The 16398-nt window shown below is 34.3% G+C and overlaps 1 long non-coding RNA gene across 1 annotated transcript in view; it reads left to right on the plus strand.

The window, feature by feature from the left end:
- Positions 1–16076, plus strand: part of LOC145668435 (uncharacterized) — a 71277-nt gene extending 55201 nt beyond the window's left edge. The window contains exon 3 of the long non-coding RNA XR_014128027.1: positions 16021–16076. This is a non-coding gene — a long non-coding RNA (uncharacterized LOC145668435). The remainder of the gene's footprint in view (positions 1–16020) is intronic.
- Positions 16077–16398: the final 322 nt, after the last annotated feature.

Consider the following 16398-nt stretch of genomic DNA (forward strand, 5'->3'; position numbering starts at 1 on the left):
CTTTTTTATACCCCTTTCTTCGTTTACTGAACTAAAGAGTAACTATTCTGAAATATACTACTGCGCATGCCTCGTAGATAATTATTTCTGATGCCAATAGTTTTCGTTTAGTCCAAGGAATGTTCTTTTTCTTATTCCCAGCATGACACTTTTATTACATTATATGAAGAGCATGTAGGTCTAATTACCTCATGTATTACATAGAATGTAGGTTTAACTCTTCCAGCAAAGAAGAAACATGTGATCATAGTATACAACCCTCAGAAGTGATAGCTGGCAATACAGTGGTCGTAATCCCTAACGACACAGAGAGTGAGGAGTGCTCTGCCCGCTGGTCTAGTGGCTAGCACGTGCGCCTTTGGTGCATGGTGTCCCGGGTTCGATTCCCGGTAGGAAAGCATCTATGATTTTTAACTGTCCTCAATGTTTCTGTGTTCGTGTCCCTGTCGTTATAAGTTATTAGAAAAAGCAAGTTAAACGAGTGAAGCAAGTAAAATTAGCAATAAGTAAGTTACTAAAACACACTCGGTGAGTCAGTTAAAAAAAAAAAAACGTGGACAATGAACTGACTGTTCGCGCCGTCCATGCGAGTTCGAATCTATCTCGGCTTTATTTTTTTATCCATTTGAGATAAAGTATTGTTTCTTTTCGCTAAGGTTGTCTCTTTTCATATTTTTCGCCGTCGTTCGCAATTAAAGTAACTGGCTATTCTTATTCTTTCTATGAATGATGGATCTTCTCTTTGGCTTCACGTCAAACATGCACACGTAATGAAAAGACGCTGTCGATGATAATAATAATAATAATAATAATAATAATAATAATAATAATAATAATAATAATAATAATAATAATAATAATAATAATAATAATAATAATAATAATAATATGGAATATTACTAGCTAACTCGTGTGTGTATTTCGACAATATAATTTTATATTATTATGTGGAAATAAGTAAGGCTGGCTGGCGCCCGCCCCCCTAATTTTTTCGATGCGCCTTATGGGTCCACGGTGTCCAACGTTGGTCCCATCTCACTATCACCTCCTGTTCTCTCGATATAAGTTATCGACATTTTGCCTAAAGAGGGCTCTGCTTGGCTCCATGACTACCCATGACAATGACTCTTCGTTCATTTTTCATTGAAATCGCTTATTTTTGTGAGTACTATGAGTGCATACTGTCCAACGTTGCTCCCATCACTCAACAGTTGCCCCTCTTTCGATATAAATTGCTAATGTTTTGTTTGTAAGGGAGATATGGCGTTACAATCATTACGTTTGAAGAAGAATTGAGGAAGATATTGCCTTGCCACAAACAACACCTATTATTATTATTATTATTATTATTATTATTATTATTATTATTATTATTATTATTATTATTATTATTATTATTATTATTATTATTATTATTTTACTTACCACTAATGTTGCCTACCTTTATTTGCAATGCAATGTGTTACTAAAAAGCAAATCAAATAACACTCCTCGCCTTCCACGCTCTCTCTGTGTTAGAGGAAAGCACATTTATTATATGATTCTTTCAAATAACACGTTTCACAGGTTACTTCACTTTCAATGTGTAATTTTATATCATCACTAGCAATCATCTTATCATCACTACGAAAATAACCCCCTCCTGCAAAAAAAACAAAAAACAAAAAACAAAAACCTGACCGTAGCGAAAAGGGCGTGAACATTCTTTATGCGATTAATCGGGTCCAATATTTCAATAAGTCTCTGCACACAAATATTTCAGTAAAAGACGAAAAGTTATTCAAACTTTCTGAATACCCATTTATGGGCGAAATTTGGTTCCCTTGGAAGTTTTTAAGAGTTTAAAGGGCCGCCATTTTGAACATTTTCGTCTGATTATTCTGGTTAACGAACTGAAGATATTTCAACAATTAATGTTTGTGCCAAGTTTCATCTCAATCCGCTGAAAATTAGGGTGGTTACGGCATTCACAAATAGCGTTATATATATACAGATAGATAGATAAACAGACACACAGAGGGAGAGAGAAAAAGTGTTTTGCTCCCTTCTCGCACCTGTGGTGCGTCAGAGCTAAACCGGGCCCCTTTGCAAAAACACAAACCTCTTACTTGCTAACGTAGAAACGTGGTCGGGAGGCGTAAGGCATGTAGAAATTGTGTTTTTAATAACCATGAGTATGGTCTACTTCCATGTTTTTCTTTTTACTTTTTGCAGCTACATCGGAACGTTCAATTTTTATTCTTTACTAATTGCAAATGGCGTTTACATTCAAAATATGAGGAATTTTGGTGGCATTTGTTCGGATATTTTTCTCTTTTGAAATGAAGAAAAGAATAAAACGAATACGCAAAGACAAAACTATTATCAGTGCTAAACATTACCAATAATAATTGCTACGAAAGACTAAATACGACCTCTTTTACCATCTCTCATGAGCTGCATGTATCATAAACAAAAATTTTTAAAAATATCCTCACCGAAGATTCGAACTGGCGACCTTTGCATTTCTAAGCCAGCACCTTAACCACTACACCAAGATCATGGCATGGTGAATGTTTAGTTTTCGGCGTATTTGTTGTATTTGTGCTTTATGTTCCCACTTCAACAATTTTTACTCTTTTTTCTAAGTTCAACAGCTGTGTCTGGCTTCCTGTTTCGGTGTCGTCCTTTATTTACACTATGCACTATTCGTATTCACAGCTTGTGTCCCTCTGCAATAACTTATTCAGATTAAACTTTTCTTTTTGCCCCTCAGTAAACATTTGATTGATTTAATTCTCATACTCTCCACGGATGGAGAGCAGGAATGCCAGACTCGAAAAACAGGTGTACATTTACTTTCCTGACAGATAATACATAATAAAGCAGAAGCGCAGGAAGGAGTGGACCGAAGCGAATGAAATCATACATAGATCTTGTATATGTAAAATGAGGCAATGCGTGTTTCGCAAGTAGCTAGGGGGCGCTAACTTCAGTCTTTGAAATTGAACTTTTGAGGGCAGAAACACGAAACACTCGAAATTCATTGTATTGATTCCTACTTTTAGGTCATCTATCTATTGGTAAAATTTCACCATTTTCACACTAGTTTTTTTCTACCTATAGCGTATTTTATAGTATTTCGGGGTGCCCCTTTAACCCTTACAGTGTTTTTCCCATAAATAAAAACACGTGTCGATTTATTTTCTGTTTACTGTTGATGTCCAAATTTGAAGCAAATCAGTACGGGACACTTGGGAAACACGAATTGCTTTATTTTACATATACAATATCTACACATAATTTCATTCGCTTCGGTCCACTCCTTCTTGCGCTTCTGCTGTAATATTTACTTTCTTCAGAGGGGTCTTGGCCCCAACACTACATTTCCGCAGAAACTAAAAACACGTGTTTTTTTTTTTTTTTTTTTTTTTTGCCTATTGTCTCTACACAAAGCGTTGTAGTAATTCTCCTTATCCTTTAGGCACTTCTAATATATATTTATTCGCACTTTTGATATTTCGTAATCAAAGGTTTGGAATGGTCTGTGCCCCACCCACCTGTTTTATGTTTTTTGTTTTAAGAAAATACGAAATACGTATTCCTTCGATTTAATTCTACGGTATCTATGTATAATTTCATTTACTTCGGTCCACTTCTTCTTGCTTTCCGAGCGCCAACTTTCAAAATTTTTGGTTGGAGCTTCTGCACCCTAAAACTGTTTTTCCGTAAAAAGAAAATACGTATTAATTTATTTCATGTGTAATATCTACCTGCCAAATTTGATCAAAATCGGAGTGTTACACTTAGGAAGTGTTACATGTTAGTACTTAAAGAAAGTTATTGCTGTATATGATTTTTAATGACGATGTGGTATATATATATAAGGTGCTAAGTAATGATTTATAATGTACTCAAGAGCGTTTTCAAAATCAGAAACAGTCAAAGTCTGAGTCTGAAATACGTTGATGGTGATGAGTTTGCTTACTTAATCATGCTTTTCTACCCAATGGGATTAATATTTCTGTGAGAATGAAGATACAAAAATGAAAAGAGTGAAGAGACACGAGAGGACATGCAAGTTGCTGTTTGCGCGGGAATATTAAAAGTGTAGGAAAACAAGAGGAATAATAACACTTTCGAAACACAAGCAGTTGTAAAAAAGGAGTCAGCGAATTTCCTATTTCTCAAAGACTGATCACTACCAGTGGTTTTTTTTTTTTTTTTTTTTTTTTTTTTTTTTTTTATTCCTTTGATAGGCTATATGAAATGCTTCCAATTTGAAGGAATTTGTTGGAATCATTTCTTCATCAATCACTTGTATCGCGAGAATATTTTCTTTTGTGCATACGTATCTAGTTTTGTGGTTTTTCTATCAGCACACATACCAAACGTATACACATATATATGTGTGTATGTCTGTTAGTGTATTTTTAATATGCTAATTAATAATAAGCAACCTTACATTCAGAACTTCTATTCATTAAGAGATTTAGTAATTACTATTATTTCAAAATGTTGTAGCGAACTATATTTTGGATTTGAAATACAGCATTAAACATATTCTTTAGCTCCATAGATCAATATTGAGAAATTCGCAAAGAAGGCTCCTTCTAAATGTCCATTACATTTCACAAAATATTTTTTACCGTAAAAGAATTGAAATTAAAACCCAATTTACCTACAGAATAAAATTACAAAAGTTTACTATTATTACTAGAAATTAATGCTATAATTCAATTTGATCATTTTAAAAGAACATAGTTTCTACTGTATTGAAATTTCATTTCTTATCGATAGTATGAAATATTGCAAATAGTTGTACTGTAAGTTTCCATAACTGTTCTCCAAGTGGATTTGTATAGAACCAAAGGGTGTTTTGTCAAGTTTAACAAAAATTCCAAAATAAACCTCTTGAAAGCAGCTCTTATTTGTAAAAGAATACATAATGATTGCTTTTGGCTGTTGTAATGCTCTTTTAAGCAGCTTAATAAAAATTCAGTGTAGCATAATAACAAAAGCTGCTTTTCATACGTAAAAAACAGAAAGCTTGGTAAGGTGTCTGTACTGGGTGCCGAATTCTACTTCACCCCGGGCACACTAGTTACGGCTCTCTAGTTACGGCTCTGATTGACGGTATTAAAAAAAAAAAAAAACTCTGTTGACATGTAAAAAGTTCGAACGGAGTGCCTACAAAACGGAACACCGAGCTCATTCATGGTATATGGCATGCTTTAACAATGAGAAAGGCAAATAACTTTAAAACGTCGGCACAATCAAGCCCTTAAATGTAATTTGTAATCTCTAGGTTGAAATTGGTAAGGGTAATTTTAATTTTTCATTGTTGGGTAAAGACAGGAAGATTGTGCTGATATATTTACTGGTACAGCCAACTGCTTTCGAGTTTCTTTAAAAGTACGAGTAATTTCTTGTGTTTAGGTACAACTCTTCCTCGTTGTTCAATCACTCATTTTCCTCCTTAATTATTCTTTGTTTTTGGCTGGGGTTAAAATAATTGAAGTAAATGATGTAAGTTGGTTCTCAAAATAATTTAGTGCAAACATTACTACATAATTATTGGTCAAGTAGTTAAGTTCTATTACTGACGCTTTTATTCAAAGTAACTTATAATCTTTCATACTGTGTGTAAATTGAAGAAACTTTTTCCAATAAGAAAGTAATTGTATTTTGTGGAAGTTATAACCATTCCCACAAAACACTACAAATTCTGGTGTCGGCCATTTTGATGACGTCATATTTCCGAAACCCGACCCGATATTCTTTGGGATTTCCTGCGAAACATTTACGAGCGAATGTGCTAAGCGTTCCCGGTAAATTTTGTTTTTTTTATTCGGAATATTTAGGTTAACATGCAAATAAGCTGAATTTGATTGTAGTTTAAATTGCGTTTTGCTCCCCCACTTCCACCCCCCGAAAATAGGGGAAGCGTACATCAGAAAGTCGGGGACTTTTGATATGTCATTTAGAATGACCTAATGAACGGTTTTGTGAAGAAAAACCTTGGCTTCTAATTTTTCCGAAGAAAAATGCTAAAATTCCTGGACTAGGTTGAGTTTTGCCGGAGATAGCTAATGTCGTTAGTCATGATTCTGTGAAAAATTTATACTAGGAATACCCACATTTTCCGAAAATGGGAAGAAATTGTTTTATCCGGAAATTGGAAACTGAAAACGAAAGACGAAAAATTTTCCTTGTGTTTTCACATGTTTATTTATCTTTTTCATTCTTAAAAGTCAATGCCGAGTAGTTTTTTTTTTCTTCTCAGATTTGAGGGCGTTTTAGACTCGCGTAAATACGGTATCTAAAATGTCCTGCAACCCGCTTTAATTTAAACCTACGCTTGAAACTGCTAAACTTTTATTCTTATGAACTTTTAGTTGAGATGCATATTCAACAATTTTTCCTATGGCCACGGACTTTCACACCAACGAAACTACGTTGGGAACATCGGAAACACTTAATATATACAGAAGTGAACATAATGTTTAAAATTGTAGAAATTTTGTTCTCACACATTTTCACCGCAAATTCAGTTTTACCAATTTCTTGTATATTACAGCACTTTTGAAGTATTCTGTAGATATATAAACGAAAGTCAACGCTTTATTTTTACATAACAGAAAATTACATTTGAAGAAAAAAACGCCATACAGTTTACCTCAGTTGCATATTCACACATTTAAAGGAAAGTAAACGTTTTATTTTAAAAGAACTGAACACTGTTTGAAACTGAAAGGAATGTTTTCAAACCTCAGATGTTATTTCACTTAACCTATTTCAGGAATTTTGCCGAAATTTTAAAGTAACATGTATACAGGGTGTATCAGATCACCCGTCCCAGGCTTTTTTTTCCGGCTCGTAGTGCACGTATACACTTCAAGCAACAAATGGCGATGCTTTCATATTTGGTTCTTCAACTAAGTCAAACTAGCTTCAGGTATTCTTATTATGATAATGCCATTAAGCGATCAGCTAACTGCTTCATATGGCATTTGATACATAGATTTGGTGTCCCAAATACTTCTCTGCAACACAAACTGTCACAGCGAAAGCAAGGAATGAAATTACCTGTTGCGCGTAAGTTAGAAGTTGAAAAAATACTTTTCCCGATATGTATGGAAAAGAGCTGAAATGCCGTGCGAAACAGTTAGCTGATCGTTTAATGTCATTATCACGGTAAGAATACCTGAAGATAGTTTGACTTAGCTGAAGAACTAAATATCAATGACAGGTTCAACAAAGATAAACAGAGTGCTGTGAAAGGTTTTTATACGAGTTTAAGAAGTGACTTCCCAATTTATTTGTTAGAACACCTGTGTCTACAAGTATATTGAAATCTTTGAGTTTTATTTCCCACGCTTATGCCGGCTAGGCTAATAGATACGGCAATGATGAGAAATGAATGAAATGGTGGAATCAAGAAAGTGGGAGAAAACGGAAGAACCCGGAGAAAACCCACACACACGGTTTTTGTCCACCACAAAGGTCACTTGGCGGAGCTGTGATCGAACCAAGAACTATATGCAGCAGAGGTGAACGCGAAGGCGAAGTGTCTACCTGCACTACGAAGTACGAACTGAGAAAAATGCGTGGGACGGGTGGTCTGATAGCAATTCAACAACAAATAACACACAGATGCCAAACCGTAGAATTTAACGAAAAGTGTTTCCTGCAAAATTGTTTGTTTTTTAATAATACTTCCAAAGAAATCGAAACTGATACCACTTTCCACATAATTTTTTTGCAGTTGATCCCCCGTGGAAGTATTCCATTTAAAATGTTTGAAGTTGATCCCCCGTGGAAGTATTCCATTTAAAATTTTTGAAGTTGATCCCCCGTGGAAGTATTCCTGCTACGCCACTGGATACGGAAGCACCACTATTTGATTTTTCACATACGATTTGGTAGTTCATTTTTTGTTTGAAGTGTCAACGTGCACTACGAGGCGAAAAAAGTGCCTGGGACGGGTGGTCTGATACTCCTTGCATATAGTAAAAAGCTGAAGGAACAGAATAAAGAGCTCGTCGCTCCATCAGATAAATACATACATATTTGTTACCATAACTAGAGGTGCGTAAAACATCTATACTCAGCTTCGCCGGAAGTCCGCTTCATTGTAAGGCTAATTGGACGCCCAAGCAAACGTTGGTACTTCTGCTTGAATGGGCGCAGAAATTGCCTGAAACTGTACGCAAAAAAGCATCCATACTGGACTCCGAAGAGGTACTTGAGTGAATTGTCTCCAGAAGAACGCCAGTTTGGGAACAGGCAGAAATACATCAATTTTGAAGAAAAAAAGTTTACTACGGTGTCATCCTCAATGTCTAGAGACGATATATCCAAAAACAAATTTCTATACTCCAGCCGTTCTACCGGTTGCAAAAAGGATACGTTTTATGACGGTCTCCAAATTAGTAGTGGGATTTAAATATATATATATATATATATATATATATATATATATATATATATATATATATATATATATGGGTAGCCCTTAATTTTTGATTTCCTAATTTCTTTGGACGAACCCCATGAAATGCTTAAATTTGGGACTAAATTAAACCAGGAGAAAAATTAGATTCATTGAATAATTTGAAATGGTGCCGCAAGCGACCTAAATTCTGAATCCGATTTCAATACATAGTATATGAAGAAAGTAGGAGTTCAGAAAGTAGGTTCTAGTAGGAGTTAAGGAAGTTAGATGGGAAGGAAATGGATCTGTGAATTCCGGAAATTTTACGTTCTTTTACGGGGAAGGATATAAAAATCACCAGTTAGGAACAGGGTTTTTCGTTCACAAACGAATATTACCAGGAATTAAACAGGTTGAAATTGTTACTGACAGACTTTCTTTTATTACTTTTAAGGGACGTTGGTTTGATATTATTGTTTTAAATGTACATGTCCCAACTGAAGATAAAGATGATATGACAGACAGTTTTTACGAAGAAGTGGAACGGATATTTGACCAACTCCCGCGACACCATATGAAAATTCGGTTAGGGGATTTCAATGCGAAGGACGAGAGGATATTTTCAAACTGATTATAGGGAACAAAAGTCTGCATAAGGAAAGTGATGACAACGGTGTTAGACTCGTGAACTTTGCAACATCCAAAAACCTAACCGTAAAGATTACAAAATTCCCACATGGCGACGTTCATAAATACACTTGGACATAATCAGACGGAAAAACACATAATCAAATTGATCACGTTTTAGTACATAGATGAAGGCAATCCAGCATAATTGATGTCCAGTCCTCAGAGGGGCTGATTGTGACACTGATCACTACCTGGTAGCAGCGATAATACGAGAGAGATTATCGTTGAATAAGTGTAATATTCATTGTCCGAAAACGGAGAGATTTAATTTAAAGAAAATAGAAGACAGCCAGGTAAGAGAGGAATTCAAGATTTCGAATAGATTCTCGGCTTTTCAAGATTCGGAGTCGAATAGTGTGGAGGATACCTGGATTGAAATTAGAGATAGCATTAAAATTTCAGCAAAACAAAATTAAGGACACGGAGAAATACGTAGGAACAAACCATGGTTCGACCAGGAATGCACCAGACTAGCAGAGAAGAGAAAACAGACAAAATTAGGCTTGCTACAAAATTTGAATGAAATAACTACACAAAATTTCGCAGATATCAGGCGGGAAACTTCTAAGACTATTAGATCAAAGGAACTCGATTTTTTGAAAGCTAAAATTAAGGAACTTGAAGATAATAGTAAAAATAGAAACATCCGGGACATCTATACGGGGATCAGCGAATTTAAGAATGGCTATCAATCTCGTGCTTATATATTAAAGAAATCTAACGGTAATTTCGCACTGAAAGGGAAAAGCATCTTAAATAGATGGAAAGATTTCTTTGATCATTTGCTTAACACGCAACTGAAAACTAGTGTGCTTGGGATACGAAGATACACACCACAGAACCGTATATTGCACAACCCAACCGAATAGAAATAGAAACCGCTATAAAGAAATTAAAGAAACACAAATCTCCGGTTTAGGTGAAATTCCGGCTGAGTTAATTTTAGCTCGAGGCGACAAATTGTGGAACAAAATACTCAGTCTCCTTATCTAGTAAAAGGAAGAATTGCCACATTGCCACAAGAGTGGAAAGAATCAATCATTGTTCCAATTCACAAGAAAGGCGACAAAACTGACTCTAATAATTATCGAGGCATTTCTCTTTTGTCAACATCTTATAAAATCCTTTTAAATATTCTATTAGCAAGAGTGACCCCATACACAGATGAAATCGTTGGAGATTATCAATGCAGATTTAGACGAAATCGATCAACTATCAACCAAATATTTACCATTCGGCAAATACTCAAAAAAGTAGGAATACAAACAATAAAGAACGTTCTTACAGAACTTGGAGTACCGAGAACGTTAATTAGATTAATTAAGATATGTTTAAATGAATCCCAAGGTAATGTCCGGGTAGTAAAATTTCTGTCCACGAACTTTCACGTAGAAAACGTCCTGAAACAAGGAGATGCATTTTCAACATTATTATTTAACTTCGTTCTTGAATACGCTATAAGGAAAATCAAATAAAGCAACCAGGGCCTACAGTTTAACGGTATTCACCAGGTTATCGCATATGCTGATGACGTAAATTTATTAGGGGATGATAGAAGAACAATAAAAAGAAATGCACAGATCTTATTAAATGCTTGCAGGGACATGGGTTTAGAAGTAAATGCAGATAAAACTAAATACAGAGATGTGCGTCGGGACCGTAATACGGATATTATAGATGCGTTAAAATATTAAATAATAATTTTCATAAAGTGGATAGTTTCAAATATCTAGCATCAGTATTAACAGAGGAAAATCATATTCACGGAGAAGTTGAATGTCGACTAAACGCTGGGAATTCGCGTTACTATTCGGTTCAAAATATCTTGACGTCGCGAATTCTGTCGAGGAATTTGAAACGTAAAATATAAAAAACGATAATCATGACTGTTGTTCTGTATGGTAGCGAAAAATGGTCGCTTACTCTGAGGGAAGAACATAGACTGAAAGTATTTGAGAACATGATCCTGAGACGGATATTCGAACCCAAGAGGAACGGGAATGGGAAATGGCGGAAACTTCATAACGAGGAACTACATAATTTATTCGGTTTACCCAATATTGTTAGGGTCGTCAAGTCTAGAATGCTTAGGTGAGTTATTCTTGTAGCTAGAATGGAAGAAAATAGAATCCCTTTCAAAGTCTTGACTGGAAGACCAATCCGAAGACGACCATTAGGAAGACCTAGGCGCAGATTTGAGGACAATATTAAGATGGATCTCGCAGACATTGGAATACAAAGTAGAAACTGGATGCAGTTAGATAAGGATAGAAAAAACGTGGGGTGCTTTTGTGGACGTGGCATTAACCCTCGAGGTTCCGTAGGCTACGGACTTAGTTAGTATATGAAAAAATCTGGAATAAACCATTGTGATTGACAAACAGCTTAAGAGGATGTGAAAATTTTTGGAATAGTTGAACTAGGAGAAGAGACAAACATAATTTTATATAGCATTATCATAGCAGCCATCTTCAAGTCCGCCATCTTGAATTCGAGTCTAAATTTTCAAATAGTAAGAGTGTCATATGGCATATCGTTTTGAGGTAGCGTTTTAACAGAAGTACAAATCTGCCATTATTTACATGCTATCTATACTCATGTAAGAGTTATTGCGTGTTAAAGATTTGTCCGAGGGAAAGTGCATGATTAGCTGCTAAAGAAACTGAGGTCTTTTGGCAAAAGGCAAGGATACGCAAAAGGTAAAGGATAGCCACGCAGTAATGACAAGCTGATAGAATTGTATGAGAAATGCCGAGCATTTCAGAAGAACCTTTAAAAGGTCGAGTGAAGTGTAAATGAAAAAAGAATAAGCCTTCTTAAATATCTTGTCTGATTTATTTGATATAGCTCTCGCTAATGCTCCATGTATTATTACAATCAAGGAAGATTGTCTCTTTTGTCTCAAAGACAGAAGGGACGACTTAGTAACATGCTTGGTAAAGACATGAGTTTGTCGTGAAAAGAACAAAAGTGATATGCACGGCTTCAGAAGAAAGTGGAACTCAATAGAAAATGAAATTCTGAAAATGATTTGCTTGAACGTTATACACCAAAAGACATAAAGGCAAGAAATACAAGTAATGAAGAAGAAAATCGAATTGGGAATCTTAGGGAAAGTGTAAAAATAGGTGCATGTGTGTTCAGACCCTTCAAGAGATGTAACAGCGGAAAAACTAATTTTATTACTCCAATATAAATTGCTGTTCTTGATCGATATAAAGTGACTGATAGAGCAGCAATACATCTTCTGACAGCTACGGCAGACGTATTATGCCATAATGTACAGAAACTAGTAATAAATAGATCTTCCATTCGCCGATGTCGAGAGAAAATCCTTTCCAAAGTTCCACAGGGCCACAAAAAACAATTTCGGAGTGCATCAAGTGCGTTAGTTGTGTATTAGTACGGAACATTACTGCCGAATTTGGCAGACTGCCGAAAGGTTATCAATAATTATTACAGGAGATGGTCATGAGAGACTATCTGGTATTCCCATTTTGTCATTAACAAGAGAAGAACATTTTGCTTCTAGTACATTCGCTTGAAGAATGGAAATTGGTAAAGTTCATTCAGGCAGTCTGTTGTGGGTCATGTCATTGGTGTATTGTACTAAAGCTTGTATTCTACTAAAGCAGGAGCTCCAAACAATCTTCTATACCTTTCTTGTAGACACCACATTTATGAACTGGTTTTAAAATATGTATTTGATAAGTGTTGTGTTTCGTTTGTATCTGTGCCGAATGTTCTCTTTAGAACGAGTGGTCTAAAATAGATTGCACTAACTTTATTATAGGAATTGATGATGATGATGAAATAAGGAATAATATTTCCGATGTAAAAAATGAAGTGTTAAATTTCGTTATCAAATTTGTACAAGCAGAACACCACAGAGAAGACCACATTGAGCATTTAAAACTGATCATCATATTCTTGGATGGCATACCTCCTCCAGACTTTTTTCTTTCGTTTACCTCTTGTAATTCACCATGTAAGATGGATGGGAAAAGCAATCTACTGTTTAAAAATATTTCTCTTTCGCCAACAATTTTGTTTAACCGGTCTTCGGAGAGTACGCATTTTTCTGATTCGACAATATGTGCAAGCTTGGTTTAAATTTGATCAAGCATCCCATTCACCATTAGAATATCTGCAATTTTTGAAAGGTTCGTACAGTTATTGACAGATAGATGCTGAATTATTTGAAGTGGCTGTTTCTAAATTTTCTCGCCATCTCTGGTACTAGACGGAGAAACACGCAGCGTTGGAGTGTTTGATGATGAAGTTAGCATAATTGAAAAATAAACAAATTGTTGAAAGAATTAAAACTGTAAGGAGAAACCGTGAAACAGCTAAGAAGCTTGACGCAAGAGGTGATACGATAAAATTTCTTGCGAAAAGAGAATTAAATGATTTCGTTACAACAAACACCCAAATTTTCTTCGAGAGGTTTAAAATATCCATAGGAATTCTTGAGTATGATCCGATTTTATGGTCAAATAGGAGTGATTATATTCAATTCATTCACGTAACAAATGATGCAGCAGAAAGTTAAACTAATACTAGATTACAACAACCTTCATACGGAAAATGAGGAGCACCAACGGTTTTTTTTTTGCAGACAGTGATGGCCCACAGACAATCTTTTCCTAGATGCGACAAAAGTGAATTATGCAGCAAATAAGATTGGAAACTTATCATAAAGCTGGTACATAAATAAGGGGTATTTCAATTTCTTTCAAGTTGTTAATTCCTTTTTTCCACATAATGGTCTATGAATCATCTTAATAGAAACTTATTAGTAGTTCATAGCGATTCGAAGGTAAAGAGTAAAGTGTTTCTGTAACTTTGACCTGTGAGTATATTATGTTTCAAAATAGCAACTCGATATGCTTCCCCAACATGATGTGTCTCAACAACATCAAACTTTGACAACTAAAATGATACGCTTCACTATGATATTAGTGTCTTTGTATACTCATACATATAACTAGAACATTGTGAGTCAAATTTAAATATTCTAAAATAATTTCCTGTCATCTTAAAAGAGAACGCACACCCACTCCTCCACTGTAAAGTCCTGATGTTCTTGGCTCGAACGGAAATTGTTCCACCGAATTTTATGTATGAACAAAGCACAATCTAGGTTTCAATTTCCAGATAATTATTCCCTTCGGGAAATCGTTTCTCTAGCCATATTGTCATACGTAGTGCGAGAACAAAAGTCTCTGTGTTGTTCCTTTCGCTGATGTGGTTAGTTTTTAAGAGACAATTTTGCAGTCACAGTGAGGTCACATAACTAAATCTTTCGAAGCGTCTATGTGTATGCAAAGGCTCTAAGAGCTCATTTCCGTTCTTACATTCATTGGAGCAAATTTTCAATATATTATTTTAATTTATTTTTCTCGTTCTCGGATCTTCCAAGCGAGTAATTTATATCGAGATGTATCAAATGCTTGGCGTCTAGGCTCCCTTCCTCATGATTAAATAAAAAAAAATAAGAGGTACAATATTTAATCATGAAATTTATAAAAATTCAGAGAGAGAATACTTCCTATATTGTGTAATTTGACCTTTTTTGAATGAAAAATAGGTTGTCAGTTTAGTACCCTATTCCGATAAACAGAAACAATAGATCCTTCTTTCCTTCACAAAACAATGTTTTTTATTCCATGTGTATTTTTTTTTAAATTTCCTTTCTTGGGTGGAAACGTTGATTTGTACTTACTAAAGGGCCATTAGAATTGTGTAGTGCGAACATATAGTGATAGTAATACCAATTTTAATATTTCGGAGTGAAAGTAACTTCTTCGTCTATTTTTTATTTAACTTTACTGCTAAGGGAGTTCGTGATTGGTCCCGGATTTTCATACATGTGCTAATATATTTACTGATAAATCTTTGTAAATATTTGACAGAAAATGTCTCATTTATAAAGTTGTTAGTAAGAAGTAAAGTGGTCATTACTGAATACACAATACGTCACTTGAAGCAATTCGTTAGATACGACTCTATACCGAGTACTTATATTTATATATGTTTTTTCAATAATTATTAATTTTGTACTCTTATTTCAATTTCGTGTGTGCATAACAAATGTTTAATGTTACTTAGAAGTGTGATTGAAGCTCCGCATTCGAGGGAATTATCAAGGAGAATGAGGGTGCGTTATTCTCTTTATACAAGATATTGATCTACTTATGTGAATATGTCGTTTTATAATCGGAACATACTATATTAAAACCTTACAAGGATAACATGTGTATCTATCTTGATTAAAATGTACAAGAACGGAGACAATATCCGCTATAATTTTACTAAAAATTTGCTTTATTATATTAAAGTTTTGTGTATTTTTCTATTTTATAATAAAAATTTTAAATTACATTTACATGTATTTATTTATAATATATAATAATTGATTAATATATTTATTCAATTCAATTCAATTCTTTTTTAAAATTAAGATTTCCAAGTAGAATTTACATGTAATAGAAAGCAGAAAATATTCATGAGGTGCATATTCTATTTTCATTAATGATATCTCTCACTTTCAATGTTCCAAATTATTAAAAAACGACATAAAAGATTAGAAGTATGCACAAAAAATACCTTGTAAATTCTACCTTTGAATATTAAAAAATATTTACAATACAATTGCAACGAAATAATCTAATCTGAAGTTAATGTGTATTTTAATAGTTAATAATATCAAAAAGTTTCAAATACAATAAAAAATAAATTAACGGCTATGTAGAAATCAGACGTTTTCACTTAAACATAAGTATTTACATTTTTTATTTTATAATCCGAAAAGCACGAAATTATTGGGAATATAGAACTTATGTAAATTAATATAATATGGTATGAAATTTAAAATATTTGTGATCAGGGTGTTAAAACGCTATTCGTTATAGGTGCACATATGGATCAGAGAATAATTGACGGAACTCCTGCTGTGCGTGGTAAGTGAAACATGATTTCGATACATTCATTAGTACATTTCCACGATAGTAAACATTAATAATATTACTGGTAAACATTCTGAAGCAAATAGTAAATCAGGGCACCTAATAAGGCTTGTCCATGTTGTATGGTGAATAGATCCAACATTTCTTTTCTTAGTTCATAAACACAACTATTGAAACTGGTATACGCGATTCTTCAAATATATAGACATTAGTATTATACTTAATGAAAAAAATGTTTACAATGTTATCTACAGCAATAATAATAATTTAACGTTTCACCGTTCTAACAATACTAATGACTTATATACTGTAACCAGTACAGTA

Source organism: Thermobia domestica, chromosome 1, assembly GCF_964235325.1.
Source record: "Thermobia domestica chromosome 1, izTheDome1.hap1.1, whole genome shotgun sequence".
NCBI lineage: Eukaryota > Metazoa > Arthropoda > Insecta > Zygentoma > Lepismatidae > Thermobia > Thermobia domestica.